The sequence below is a fragment of the Phodopus roborovskii genome, unplaced genomic scaffold (assembly GCF_943737965.1).
Source record: "Phodopus roborovskii unplaced genomic scaffold, PHOROB, whole genome shotgun sequence".
Taxonomy (NCBI): Eukaryota; Metazoa; Chordata; class Mammalia; order Rodentia; family Cricetidae; genus Phodopus; species Phodopus roborovskii.
This window is the reverse complement of record NW_026126418.1, coordinates 13374734-13389687: the sequence shown is the minus strand read 5'-3', so window position 1 is coordinate 13389687 and position 14954 is coordinate 13374734. Positions and strand designations below refer to the sequence as shown.

At 36.7% G+C, this 14954-nt stretch overlaps 1 long non-coding RNA gene across 1 annotated transcript in view; it reads right to left on the bottom strand.

Moving 5' to 3' along the window:
* LOC127222208 (uncharacterized) overlaps positions 1 to 14954 on the bottom strand; it is a 73365-nt gene that overhangs the window by 14645 nt on the left and 43766 nt on the right. Inside the window, exon 2 of the long non-coding RNA XR_007834531.1 lies at positions 7165 to 7260. This is a non-coding gene — a long non-coding RNA (uncharacterized LOC127222208). The remainder of the gene's footprint in view (positions 1 to 7164; positions 7261 to 14954) is intronic.

The window sequence follows — 14954 nt, the reverse complement described above, 5'->3', positions numbered from 1 at the left end:
TTCCAGCTGACTAGCAAAGCAACAAGTAATATGAATCTATGGACAAGAAACTGAAATCACTTTAAACAGAAATGCACATACAGTTCTAGCAGGTTCTTTCTTTTTTCCTACCACAGTCAAGTGGTCAGGAACAAAGTAAATGCAAAGATGAGAAGAGTTAACAAAATCATACCACACATACCAAAACCTTCTTAAACACTCAAATGTGAATTAGCACACACACATACACACACACACACACACACACACACACACACACCACAAACCCCAAACAGAACTTATTACAAAATACCAACCATGATGCAACATATTTTTACTCTCTCTCTAAGACCTGTCACATGACTGCTTTTAAGTTTAAAAAATTAATATCAGAGTTCCAAAACCTTACTACAAATCATTTCATTAAATGTGAGTGGTGAAACTTCCTAATGCTATTGAGAAATGGTTTGTCACCTCTCTAGGTGAATAACCCCATATTATGGAACAAAGAGCATATATGTAAGAGTACATATTGGCAGTAACACAGAGACCCAAATTTGTATGGACAGATAAGACAAGACAGGTACTAGCATGCTCAGCAAGCATATATTACCCTAACACCCTAAGATTCTGAAATCAGTGATTCATTTTGCCTCAAGTGTTCACAGGACCCAATATCAAAGATCAAAGTCACATCAAACAGGGAAACACAGTGAGCCAAACGTTAACACATGTAGTAGCATATTTGGGTCCTCCAAAAGAATCCAAACAATTTCTCAGTGCCAGGGAAGCCACAGAGCTTGCTCCCTAAAGATAAAGGTACTTTTATGATGCTGGTATCTGTTTCCAGTTCAGCTTTGTACATATACCTTTCCACAAACAATTAAAAAAATAAAAATAAAAACACTCCTGGGACTTTCTTACAAATTTAGAACACACCCACACACCCATGTTAACAAAAGAGAATTCACAAGAGGAAATTGCTTGACAAGCAACTTTTGCCAACAAGGACAAAGTTCAGTACAAGCAAAAGACAGCCAAATACATGTCCGCTCTCACGTAGATAACACATGAAATCTCTTACACACCAAGCTAGACGGACTACTCCCACAAAAACACATTTCTTAAAATTTTGACTTCACTAAGCTCCACTACCCCAAGCAAAAAAGTTCAGCGATAACCGGTTCTGAGCAACCACGATTTCAGAGACAAGAGAACAGAGCAGAATAAAACCATAGCAGCAGAAAGCACACCCTGACACCCAAGCACAGGCCACAAGGCCAGACCACCAGGATGTCACCGCCTGCGACCCCTCAAGCCGTCCACAGATCCCAGCGGCCTCCTGGCTAATGGAAACGCTGCGAGCCCCGCATGGACCCTCTCAGGTCGCTTGTCCACGCCCGGGACAAGATTACTAGGTCCCTGGACACCCCAGGGGGCTGCTGGTGGCATTCTAACAGGCCGGACGGTCCCCCAAGACCCTCAGAAAGGCAGACAACTTCCTATAGCTGTTTCGGAGGCAGCCATGACAGCAAAAACCAGCGGATTTTTTACGACAACTCCCACAATGCCCGCGGACTACAACTCCCAGAGTGCAGCGGGCGGCCTTGCTGTTAACCCTGTAGTGGCTACAGTGCAGGCGATCCCTGCTCTTTGCCTCGTCCTGAAACCAAACTGTTGCACCTACTTTCAACCCTCACAATCCGAAACTAACTTAAAAATTTTTGGCCAACAACTACATTTACGATATCCTGACTCTCTCCTTTATCATAAAAACAATCTCAGCTTCTCAGAACATTGCCCCTGGCAGAATACTTTTTGTTAATCTCCAGAGATGTCACACTGTCGAATATTCACTATTGCAAGGGTATATTTAGGTTCAATTAATTTTCTATTTAACATTTATAATTTTCTAGACATTTTCTAAATTATTCTATCTCACAGAATCTTGTATTAAACATTATTTTAATTTAAAATGCATTTTCTAAATTTCTGGGAATCAAGAGAAAGACCATTCCGTAACTGCTACAATGTTCCACATATCTCCATTTAATAAAACAATTTTTCTTCAAATACATTAACTTACAAACCTCGTGCAACTTAAAATGGGTCTTAATAAGAAAAATTAACTCTGGACAACGTACAGTTTCAATTTCAAGCTAAAATTTTAGGAAGGAAACCCCATGTGCTAACAACATTTCCCTTTCTCCACAGAAAGACTATCAATAACAACAACAACAACAGCATATAATGTCATTTCCCCCCCTGACTTAGAATGCCAAAAAAAAACAACAAATAAACACTCTTGTAAGATTTTTAAAAATATACTGAGAATTCATTCTTTCTGGAAACTGCACAATTGCATGTTTTATTCATGAATGAACATTTTCAAAATCTGTTTCAATTTAATTGAAAATACAAGTTTTAAATACATTTCCTTCTAATATGTTGGCTATAATTTCAATAAAAAATAACAAGTATTTTTTTTAGAAATTATTATATCAATATAACTTAAATAGTTCATGATGTACATGCACAAACTAACATTCCCAGACAGGTAACTGACTAAGGAACAAAACAATTGTTTGGGGTTTAATGCATGCACTAAAATAACAGCTAGTATTATTCCAAAATATCTGTTGTTTTTCCTATTCCCAAATATAAGGTAAAATGTACACAATGTCTATTTTTCCCACTGAAGTACTTTGCAATTTGAAAGGGCATTCAAAATATATCATGAATTTCAGGTCACAAAACTCAGAAATCCTACTATACACACAAAACCTCCCTCACAAAGCCTTGTTATATAGATACATCATCAGTAAAATTCTTCAAATTCTATTTTAAGTGATTCCCTACTTAATGTTATAGCTAGTTTATTAATATCTTTTACATTTAGTAAACTACAATGAGAAAATCCTTGTCCATCATTTACCTTCTTATTTCAATTTCTACTTTCATAAACAATTATGACAAATGTGATACTACATACTAAAATATAAAAATTATGAATGTCTGTGTCTTTGAAGTTTGAATTGTTATACTATTTTAGATTTGATATTTTTCTGATTTTCACTTAGCACTTCAGTTAGTATTTAGCATGACAAAGTTTCATTTTCCCCCTACTTTTAAATAATTGCCAAAACATAGATAATTGATGCATATTTTATATATCATTCTCTTACTATTAAGTATTTGATTTATAAGAAAGGTTAAGAAACAAGGAAGAAATGAAACTAATTTCATATGTTTATCCATGCTTCTAACTTTCCTCTCAGGGTTATGAAACCATAGCTTCTATTAAATTAATCTATTTTATTTTGCTTTAACTGTAACAATAAAAATTAAAGCTATTGTATTAAAGAACTTTATGTAAGAATTACAATAGAAAATTTTCTATTTATTTTCTGTTTACCACAGTCTTTCTTTGAAAAACAATTTAGCTCAATATATCTTGTCTAAGTAATTAAAGTGAGCCTTACACTGTAGATATGATATTAATAAACATATCTTTATTGGAAGAGAACAGTTTTGTTGTGGAAATGAAGATTTTTTTCCTCCATACCAAGAAATTTACTTTTTCTACCACTGTTCTTAAATTCTATTTTATTATATTAATTCTTAATGTGTATTATTTTAAAACTTAAACTCTCTACTAAATTTTTTTCAAAGTACTTACATCTAACTGTATTAATATATTTGAAATTACCAGATTATCTTGTGTACTTTTGAGAATTATACATTAATTGAAGATAAACATAGGGACCTATTTCATCTCTTAAATGTGTGCTGATGCTGCATCTAAAACATGCAGCCTTTCATAGTTGCAAGAAATTTTATGTGTGGTTTCTATAACCTCTATCTTGTTTTAATTTAAAATATACTCAACAAAATTTTAAGTTGTCTTTTTAGATACTATAACTACATTTTTAGGCTATATGTTTTTAAACATCTGGGGTTTTTTGTGCATGGAAGTTATATCATTCACATAAATAAATCATGCTACTAAAAGTATTAGTAAAAGTACAATGGGTTGCTGATATTACAATATGTTCAAAAATTAGTCTATTTTTTATCTTACAGTACTATTGTAACATAATTACCAAAATCTGAAAAGGGGCCACACATAACTGGAGGTTTTTGACAGATTAAACAAATTATCTGTATTTATCTTCTGACTCTTCAAAACAATTATTCCCTAGAATATATTTAAACATCTCCCCTGTTATTGCTCAAACCTTAATTAATTTGAATTTCTTGGCCTGATTCTCAAGGGAGGACCTGTCTTTCAAATTCACCCTAATAGTATTTTTTATTATTTGATTGGTCGACATTTACGTTTAGGATAATTTATCTAAAAACAAAACCTCTTTGTTTCTGACTTTGCACTGTAAATATAACTTTCATTTTAATTTTGTCCTGTTTTAAATACTTTTCAAAGGTTCCTCATGAGAATCTTGTGCTATGACAAAAACCTAGCAAAATGGTTTGTTTTGTTTGTTTGTTTGTTTTGTTTTCTTTAACCAATAATCAGTTCTTTAACCAATAAACTGATGTTTTAAATAGAGATTTCTGGTTAAGTACTTTCATTTAATTTAACATTCCTCCTTTCTGTTATTTCAGTGCTTTCCATCAATCAGGACAAGCAAAGTGGAAGGACTTGTTACTCTTTGATTAAAATGCTCCATTGTTAACTAATAAATAAAGAGTAGAAAATATCTCCTTACCCAAAAAAGGAAAGTTTTAGCTTAAAATAAAATCTCAAAAAAGAAAAGAAAAGAAATAAAGAAGGAAAAGAAAAGGAAAGAAGGAAAGAAAGGGAACCCTCACAGGTTCTTAGAAGTAAAACCTGTGATATTTTCCTACAGAAATTAAAACAAAACAAAAAAACCTAAGTAAATGAATATGGTCACCCCTGTCCTGTGAAAAATCATAATGGGTTGAAGGATATTTGAATTTTTGAATTTTAATGTTAGATTAAAAAAGGTTCCAAATAATATAGTTAATGCTGGAGACTTTTTTTTATAATTCTGTTTTAGATTTTATTACAACGCTACCACAGCTTTGTAGTTCCTCATACCCACAGTTGTTCTGAATTTTATTTTGCCACTAACATGTCTGGGGAGTAAAGGGTCTTATTCGTGATTCCACAGTTTTAAATTCCTCTTAATATATTTCATCATTAACTAACCTTATGTGTCTTCACAAGTTTTCTAATACATAATAATGCCTGTTTAAAAAATAATATTTATAACTTAACTTCAAATAAAAATGAAATAAAAAACCCAAAGCCTGAAATGTCTAACTTTTAACCTGTCTTTCTAGCCCCACATAAATTTCTTCAAAATGAAATCTTGAAAATGTCTCATACTCTATGGTGGATATATTAAATATTCCTTGATTTTTGGCTTAGTCTGGATTTTTAAAAAGTTTTTTTTCCATCTCTTTCGCCCCATAATCCCCTCTCTCCTGAATCTGATTTGTAGTAACTAACTCACCTGCCTTACACACACACACACACACACACACACACACACACACACCTTTCTGTTCAGAAAACTTTCAAATACCTCCTTTTCCTCCTTTATTTCTGGGATGTGCCTGCAACCTCAAATACTAGAGAAAGGAAATGATCATTATTCCTGGTTGGGTTTTTCCCTCTCCTAATGATGGCCCTAAGACTTGTTTTCTCATTCTTCTCTTTGGACAACTAGACCATACAACATTCAGTTCCTTTATTTTTATTTTAAAAAATAGAACAAACAAAATTTGCCTAACATTTCTGTTCCCCTAAATTTGATGGCGTATTCTCATCAAATTTGGATATACAATACAACCTGGCTAAGATTCTTTCTCCCTATTCTGAATATAACCAATTTGCAGTCTCTGGCAATTTCTTGCTCACCTTGTCTGACATGGCATTTCATTTGAGGGTTCTCACATAGATGAGTATATTAAATTGGAGAGCTCAGGCAAGTTGGGCCACAAGAAAGAATGCCTACCATAGCCTTGACCCTGACCAGCACAGATGGTATTTTGTCAACACTGTCCTGGATGTTTCAAGAGCAATGTAGAACATGTGAATTCTGTACAGACAGACACGAATAACAAAACAAACAATACTGTTCCTATATGTCATTCTATGCAACCTTGGATTATCTCAGTTAACTATTCTCAAAGAATGTGATCTATATGAAACAACTTTGTATTTGCACAGCAGAAATCTTTTTCAAGGGTAGACAAGTTGGCCACTCACAGACCCAACCTAGGCCTCTAGCCAAAGCAGTGTAACCCACCACGTTTCTCCATCCAAAACACATATTTAAGTACTGCTACTTCTATTGGTCACATGCTGAAGTTAACATTTAACCACACTTCATCTCAATTTATTCACTTCTACTTGATTCCATCACCCAGCACAAGCAAACCCTAGAATAAGAGCAGACAGGGAAGGCACAATCCAAAGTCAAGAAAAAGAAAGACTAAGCTAAGATGGCTTTATTTTTCAGCTCTGTTCATTTCCCCGGCCATTCTTCCAGCAACAGAGGTAGGCTTTGCCCTTAAACAGGGCTAAGGGTTACAATATGGAGAGCTTTCAATAGTCTCAAACTTTTACAAAGTGCCTACTGTAAACTAGTAAGACGTTGGTGCAATAATATTATTATTAATTTTAAAAATGCCAAGTTAAAAGCCTACTTTAAAGTTTTTTACAGATATAGCAGGTAAATGATTTTTTTTTTTTTTCAAAAAATAAGGCATAAGTGGGTACAGAGCCACAAAATTCCCATTTCTGCTTCATCCTCAGCACTTTTTTTTCTTTAGGAAAACAGACAAAGTAGGCAAGCACACTAGCACAGTGGTCCCCATTCAGGAACCCAATGCCTTTGTAACTGGGGGAACGGGCACAGTAGGGGGTCTTTCAACCTTCAGAAAGACGCCCTCCAACCCAGCCCTGGCCAGCATAATTGTAAAGGAAACTAGGCAAAGCATTCCCAACCTTCTGAAAAGATCCTGCCCCGTCCTCTGCTCAGGACTCCATGCCACATTAATCTGACTCATTAGTTCCTATCGAGACAGTCCGCAATTGAAAGCAAAGTACTAAGCATATGCTTCGTTAAGAGTGATTGTTTTAAAAGCCAAGCTGTACTGGTTCTAAACAGCAACAGATTAGTGTGAACTACTTACCAGGTCCAGCACCAGCTGCAAATGATTCCTTCATTTGCTTGATCCAGCAGAACTGCCAAATTCCCAAACTTCCTTTCCATGTAAAAAACTAAATTCCTAGAAATAATCAGAGTTTCCCTTATTAACTTTTAAATATAAACTACAAAACCAACCTTAGATTTTGAAGCATAAAATTACATAATTCCCCCATCCACCAAAAAAAAATCCCTCTTTTAATTTCATCTCTTTTAATTAATTTGGCAAAATCACCTGTCTTCTCTACTTTGCTTTCCTACCTGGACATCACTCTGAAAAGGAAGGATCCCTGTCCCCTGTCTCTCTCTCTCTCTCTCTCTCTCTCTCTCTCTCTCTCTCTCTCTCTCTCTCTCTCTCACACACACACACACACACACACCCTCTTCCCTTCTTCCTCACTTAAAATCCCCTGGGAGCATACCACCAGCTTCCCTGGCTTCATTATGCTGAAATCCTGGCCAATTTTCATGAAGCTTCCATCCTCTTGTAAAATGTAAAATGAGGGGGTTGCTCCAGACAAGCTCCAAAGTCCCATTTAGCTCTACCATTCTATAAGTGGCCATGATGATCCAGAGAAACTGGAGTATTTCCACAGAAGCACCCACATTTGGACTTTGTTCTATATGTGTTCCTGCTGTCTCTCGTCATTCTGCCTTCCCTACCCCTCCCAAACAGTGATGATTTAGCAAAAGACTTCACTGAAAATTTACTTTCTGACTAACTCCACAGAACCCAGACTTATGGAAGCTCTACCAGAGATCCTATAAGTGCACAGAGAGAGCACCTTGGGTCAGTTTTGCTAATCATTCTTTATCAACCAAAATGAACCTTCTAGACATAACTTCATCTCCCATCCATGATGCTATTTATATAATAATTTTCCCCTTACATATTATTTAACTTTCACAATGTTAAAAAAAATGCAGTTGATGAACATTGTACTTCTGAGAAAATTTTCCTGGACATAATTTAATATCCATTTTTCTCTGCACTGAGTCCTGCCTTGCTTGCCCCCTTCAATCTAATTCATTTCTTTCTCCATGAATCCATTCAGCAAAACTAAAAAGATAACTTCACTCTTTCCTTGGAAACCAAAGTGTTTGATGATATGGCAGCACATGTTACTTAACAGGGGTCATTCAATTTGCCCATGAAGACACTGACGTCAGTAATTAGTTGAAAATCTACTATTGGAACCTGGAAGTAGTGTAGCTTTTTTTTTTTTAATGAGAAACACCTTTTACTAATGCCTCGGTAGTTCGGGGGATGTGCTCAAATTTAATACTTTAGCAGCCCCTATCTCGTGTTTCTTAGTCCAGGATGTTTATCCATGGAGCCTACACTTCTTCTCTTGCTAAAAGACAACTTACAAGGAATCAAGGATGCAATTCTCTCATAATTTTTTTCTAGCACCTAGCAAGGCTTTGCTACCAGCAGAGCAACAGTTTAAAAAGAGCAAGATCACCATTGGCTCAGATCAATTGAAAGCATCTCCATGTTGACGACAAGTTTAAAGTGTTTTCAAATGGTGGCTTTGAATTTGTGAAACTGTTTGTGAAACTACTTCAAAGTCAGCTCCATTTATGTTCATTAGCTGAAAAGTAAGCAGGTATCCAGAAAAACGCATCTTCTTCCCTAAATATACAGAAGTGAGGCTTGGAAGGATCCCCACCTGCCTCAGGGTTATGCAGGTAACCCCACCATCTTCCCCGCCCCAGTCTGCTAAGCTTGTAAGTACCACTGAGCTACACAGACAGTTCTAATAGTTTTAATTTTGTAAATTTGGGCAACATCTTGTTACAGCAAGGAATCAACACCACTGAATCTGGACTCAGCACCCAGATATCACCCCAAAATACCCCTTCACTTTTGGAGGTGTTTTTATTTCTGTCTTCATGGAAGTCACACAGCACACACAATCTGTGATACAGCTCTGTGATTTAGAACATAGCTGCTGTAGTAATAATACTTCTTCAGAACACAGAACTTTAAAAAAACACACTATTGTGCTAATTCAAAACATATTACAAGCTAAATCATCACATATTCTCTTTTAGAAGTCGTGTGGCCACCATTGGACTGTCACTTAACTTGTTCCATGATACTGGCTACTCTCCTTCGTTCCCTCCCTCCCTTCTTTATGTCCTTCTTTCTTTTGAGGCAGGGTCTTACTCAGCAGCCCAGGCTGGCTCCCAACTCCTGGTGATCCCCTGGCTCAGCCTCCAGAGTGTACAGCTACAAGAATGCCACCATATCTGGGTTGGCTACTCTAATTCCCTTCTAAAGTTCTCACCTGTGAATCCAAGACCCTCAAATAGTTTTGGATCAGAACCCCAAAGTTTTCCAGTATTTAACTGAGTAAAGATAAATAATTCTTACTTTGTTTTTGGTTTGTTTCTTTTCCTTTTGGGATCTATTATGCTTTTCTTGAAAATTGATGTTTATAATTTTAAAAAGGTAATAAAAATAAAATGAATAATTTTTACACAGGATTTCTATTACATACCCATTTATAAGTTCCTAATTTATTAAGAACTAAATCACTGCTCATGAATCCAGGGAAACTTTAAGCACTTTCTTATATACGCACATAACATGTCATCCTAATTCAATTTTATAGGTATATGCAGCATTTTTAGTATTAAATTAGTAGATACCGAGGTTTTCAGTATTTTTCATTATTTATTATAGACATTTTCAGATGAAGGAGGATTGCACACATCACTTCTGGTTAATAATTATCATTTTCTCATATTTGCCCCATTGTCTTTTTTTTCTTCACTAAATACTCTATAGGAAATTACAGATATTATATTTCCCTCCTAAATTTAATTTTTCATATGATAAAAAGAAGGATTTTTTCATAATCAATTTCATTATTATACTTACTTGATTAACAATAATTATCTAATCCTAGGGCCACATTCCAATCTTTCCACTCAGGATCTGAGTTCCTCAATAACGTTCACAAGCCTCTGTTCTGTTGTTAATACAGTACCCAGAAAGCATCTCTACCAAGAAATAAGCTTTAAGGTAACTTTCTAGCTTGCTCTGCCCAGCTCTCAGTACCCTGTCAGATGTGCTTTCAGCAGACACCCTGGCACCCCTGCAAATCATCCAGGCATGCATGAGTATCTGAAGCCCTTAAATCAAACATTGAAGAGAAATGGACAAAAGAAACTGTGCCATCTCAAATGGATGGATTCTTTCAATAATCAGAGTTTACCAAAAAGCAAAGAGATAAAAAGGGGATAGGACAACAAAACACAAATAGCGTCACATGGGTTTTAGTGGGCTTTCCCCCCAATATTTCAGTAGTGGTCTATGTGATCAAATTAAACAACATATAAAGGTGGTATTCAGAGTCAAATTTATTGAATCTCAGATTTATTTTAAATTCACATTATTTTTTTTAATCATTTACTTAATTTGTCAAAGGTGGTGTTCTTGTAATCCATAGTGATAAAATAACTGGGTTATTTCAAAGTTGGGTAGAGGGTAGGTAGGACTAGAGATTGGTCAACTATAAAATTTACATAGCATTCAATATAGACACTAGATTAATAGAGTTATCTTATCCCAGCACTCATGAGGCAGAAGAAGAGGGATCTTTGTGAGTTCATGGCCAACCTGATCTATGTAGTAAGTTCCTGGGCATTTAGGGAGACCCTGACTCAAAAAATGAAGACAGACAGAAGCCTAAGATTGCTCTGTCTTCTCAAATGCAGTTTTCTCCCCTTTCCTTTTGTTTCATTTTATAAAGTGCTATATAAAGCATCTTCTACATGATTTTAAAAAAGCAACAAACAAACTTAAACAAGAGCTTTGCCATGTCTGTACTTGATGCTGCCTTGAAGGCTTTTCTTCCCTGCCATCTAGGATAGGAATATTGCTTGGGAAGCTAAAGTACATTCTTCTAATTTTTACCTGGGTCATTCCCCTTCTTCAAGAAATCTCAAGACACCTATGCGGCTGCTTATAAAGGGCGATTACATAGAACTGATGAGTCAAGGGAACAAACTTATTTGTTTATATTTAATCAAACTATATGGGGGGACATATTAAGAGCAGCTGCTCTGTTCCATTATAATAAAAGCTTTTAGAACATTTTAAAAGCAGGGGATCTATAATACAGGTTTGGAGTAAAGAATGTTTGCTGAAGGCATGAGAATTGAGCATATTCTTCAACTTTCAGATGCACATGCCTTTTTATTAATATTCTAAGCAACACACCAACATGCTAGACTTACATACACAAAACTACATGTATAGAAATGCTTATGTTCCTATAATTTACCGACAAAAAATATAGTCAAAGTGAACTACCCTAAAAATGAGGCAAAAGACCAGGGTAACCAGACAGTCCTTGGTATTTTCCTTTAGTCACAAAGAATATTCTAGGGAAATATTAATAAAGATTTAAGATAACTGTTGGCTACTTTTTGGAGTAAAACCTGAAGGCAAGATAATGACAAATAAGCCAGGAGTGAAAAAGACCTATACAAGATCCCTGATGATCTAAAATCTAAGAAGTCCACCTAGATCATGACTGTAGTGCCTCCTGACTGGTGAGTAAATGGGGTGATGGGCTATGTATACCTCCCTACAGGTGATTACTCTAATGCAGGCTGCCACCACTCAATAACAGTCACAAGAAACAAACCTGGCACACAGATACACAAGTGCACACACACACACACACACACACACACACACACACACGCACGCACACACACACGCACGCACGCACACACACACGCACACACACACGCACATACAGTGAGGGGGGTGGATTTTTAAAGGTGCCTCTAAAGATGAAGGTCACAGTCTGAACTGCTCTATTGTGCCGGCATGCTGCTGTCCAGAAAATAGAATGCCAGTAGCATCACTTACTTATCTAACAGATACCCACTGGTGGTCCCTCTGTGCCCAGGAGTAGATACATCCTTCCTAACATGAGAAGAGTCTGTGGAGAGCTATAACACAACTCACGCCTTTTATCAAGGAGTACAAGAGTACCGACATCACTCAGATTTTTGGATTGTCTTTTTAAATATGTAACAAAGGCTTTAAAAGAGGGAATTGCCAAAGCATAAACCAGGGCATGCAAGAATACTGCCCAAATGAAAAGAGGCAGTATTGTACTGTTTACTGAGACAAGATGTTATGTAGCCCTGGGTGGCTCCAGACTCCCAAGTAGGCTAAAAATGATCTTGAACTCCTGATCATTCTTCCTTTACATCCAGAATTTTGGGGCTACAGATGTTTAAGTGGTGAGGATTATGGAACCCAGAGCCTCATGCATGCTAGGCAAACACTCTACAAATTGACCTACACTCCTAACCAAAGAATTGTACTTTCTGACTAGTTTTCAGAGAAAGGGAGTGAATTTGGAAATTTGTCCCTAATCCTAAGCATGTTCCCTGGCCTTTCTCACACATTGATAGGCAATAACAAAATGCTTTCCAGTGCCCTGACCAACCCAGCTGTGGTTAGAGCAGAGGGATGGGAATGGAAAGAGCAGGGCACTGTCGACTGGCCAGTACATAATCCAAACAAAAACAAAAACAATAAACAAACAAACAAAAAAGACCAGACCCTTAGCCAACTCTAAGCCAAAGCCCTTCTATTAGAATCTGTATCTCATTGCAACATCTGGAGGATATCTTTAGGCCAGAGCTGCTAAAGGCTGAGCACAGAATAAATCAATGAAAGAAATAAAAATAAGAGAGGAGTGTTGGAGAGTCCGATCTTTTCTTCGTTTCCTCCTCCTCTCTTTTCACCCTCCTCATTCAGGACCTTACCCACAGTATTAACTCTGTCTCTTCCTCTTTGGATTCAAAGGAACCTACCTCTCTAGAGCCCCTTAGGATTAACCGTGCTCAGGATGACTTCCTTTAGGAATTTTGAGGGAAACATTTAGAAGACCCTTTACTAACTTGGAGCTTTCTTGATAGATACTTAAGAAAAGGTATATCCAAGAGCTCTTACTTCCTGCCCAAGTTGCACTTGCTCAGAAAACCTTACAGATTCTTTTTTTCTTCTGGCTAAACTATCACCACCAGATTTCTGATGACCAAACTTTAAGCTCCTTGTGAGTCTGTCATATATCCAAGCAACCAACAGCTCCAACTTTGTAAGACAAAAAGAAGTTTAAGGTCCTTTTCAGTTACATAGAAAGTTTGTGGCTGTCCTGGGCTACATAAGACACTGTCTCAAAATAAAATAAGATTAATTTTAAACCATTTAAAAAGAGATATTAAGGAAAGCAGTACAAACTTAGCCACTTCATCCTTTTCCCCCTTTTATGGCACAGCCAGTTAAGTTCTTGAAAGATGATGAACTTCATAGGTACTCATAACTTGAGGGCACATGGCTAGCTAACCTTCCCACACAGCATAATTTACTGTGCCAGCATTCCTCATTGTTAGCTGTGAAGATAAAAGGGACTCTCAGATATCTAAAGGTACTTTATCTTATCATGCTCTGAAGTCCCTTTCAGGACAATATAATTGTGGGGCCTGTCAGATGAGAACAAATAGAACATTAGCCTGAACTCAGAGAGTTCCCCCTTAGAATGGAGTGTGGTACCTTGCTGACTGACAGCTTGCCCTAACAGACACCATCAACCCAAAAGGCAGGTTGTCCAAGCTACAAGAAGTCTTAAGTACCATTTCATTCCATTTTTACACTTTGGAATAAGAACCCCAGGGTCCAGAGAAAGGAAGTGATTTGCCCAAAGTCATATAAGGAACAAGCTGAAGAGCTAGCACTTCTGCCTATTCTTCCAGCTTGTTTACCTATGTATTGCAATTTTATTTTGTCAAAATATTTGCCCATGCGTCACTTCACATGACAGGATAGCTAACCATCTGGGAGAGAGTAGACAGAGTACTGATGCTGTTTTCTAGATTAAAAAAAAAAAAAAAAAAAAGCCAGTTGGTGGCGGCACACACCTTTAACCTCAGCACATGGGAGGCAGAGGCAGGCAGATCTCTGTGAGTTCACGGGTAGCCTGGTCTACAGAGTTGAGTTCCAGGACAGCCAGGGCCATTTCATAGAGTAAGCCTGCCTTGAAAAACAAAAGTAAAGAAAGTTACACAAACCACTGCCAGACCTAGAAGCAAAGTTGGATCTTCTGACGACAGGTGTTCTGGCTGATGTGAAAACAGTACATATGACCATGTTGGGTTGAAGAAAAGAGAGGAATGAATAAATTCAGCGCCTCTGTTTACACTTTTGTTTATAAAATATTTTTTCAGTATCTCAATAAACAAGAAAAAGCAAAACAAAAAATTTAATTGGAGATCAAAGTAAATATAAATGGTTACTTTGTAAACCATGATTCCAATGGTGCATTCCCCCTGCCTAACAGTTAAGAAGAATGGAATCCATACTGATTTATAAATCCCTTTCCAGACCAAGCATCAAGTTTTTTTTACCACGTCCGGAAGTTCAGTGTTAATGGTTTTCCTATTTGGTAATGTAATACAGAACAGAAACTGCTGTCACTAGTAATTCACTAAGTGAGGTGACTGCTAAAGTGCTGTGAGCCTGGAGCTGAGCAAGTATATCTTCAGAATAGTGAGGAGGGAACTTCAGCAGGCAAGCTCAATCAATCCATAAATGAGACAGCCAATGCTTTAACCCCCACCACTGGAAAAGTCTAGGATAATCCACCATCGCTTGTGTTAGTTAGAGGCATTCAATACACTTAAATGTGAGAATCAGAGAAAAATCAACAAAAGCCAAGTGCAAACAAAAATGTAATAATA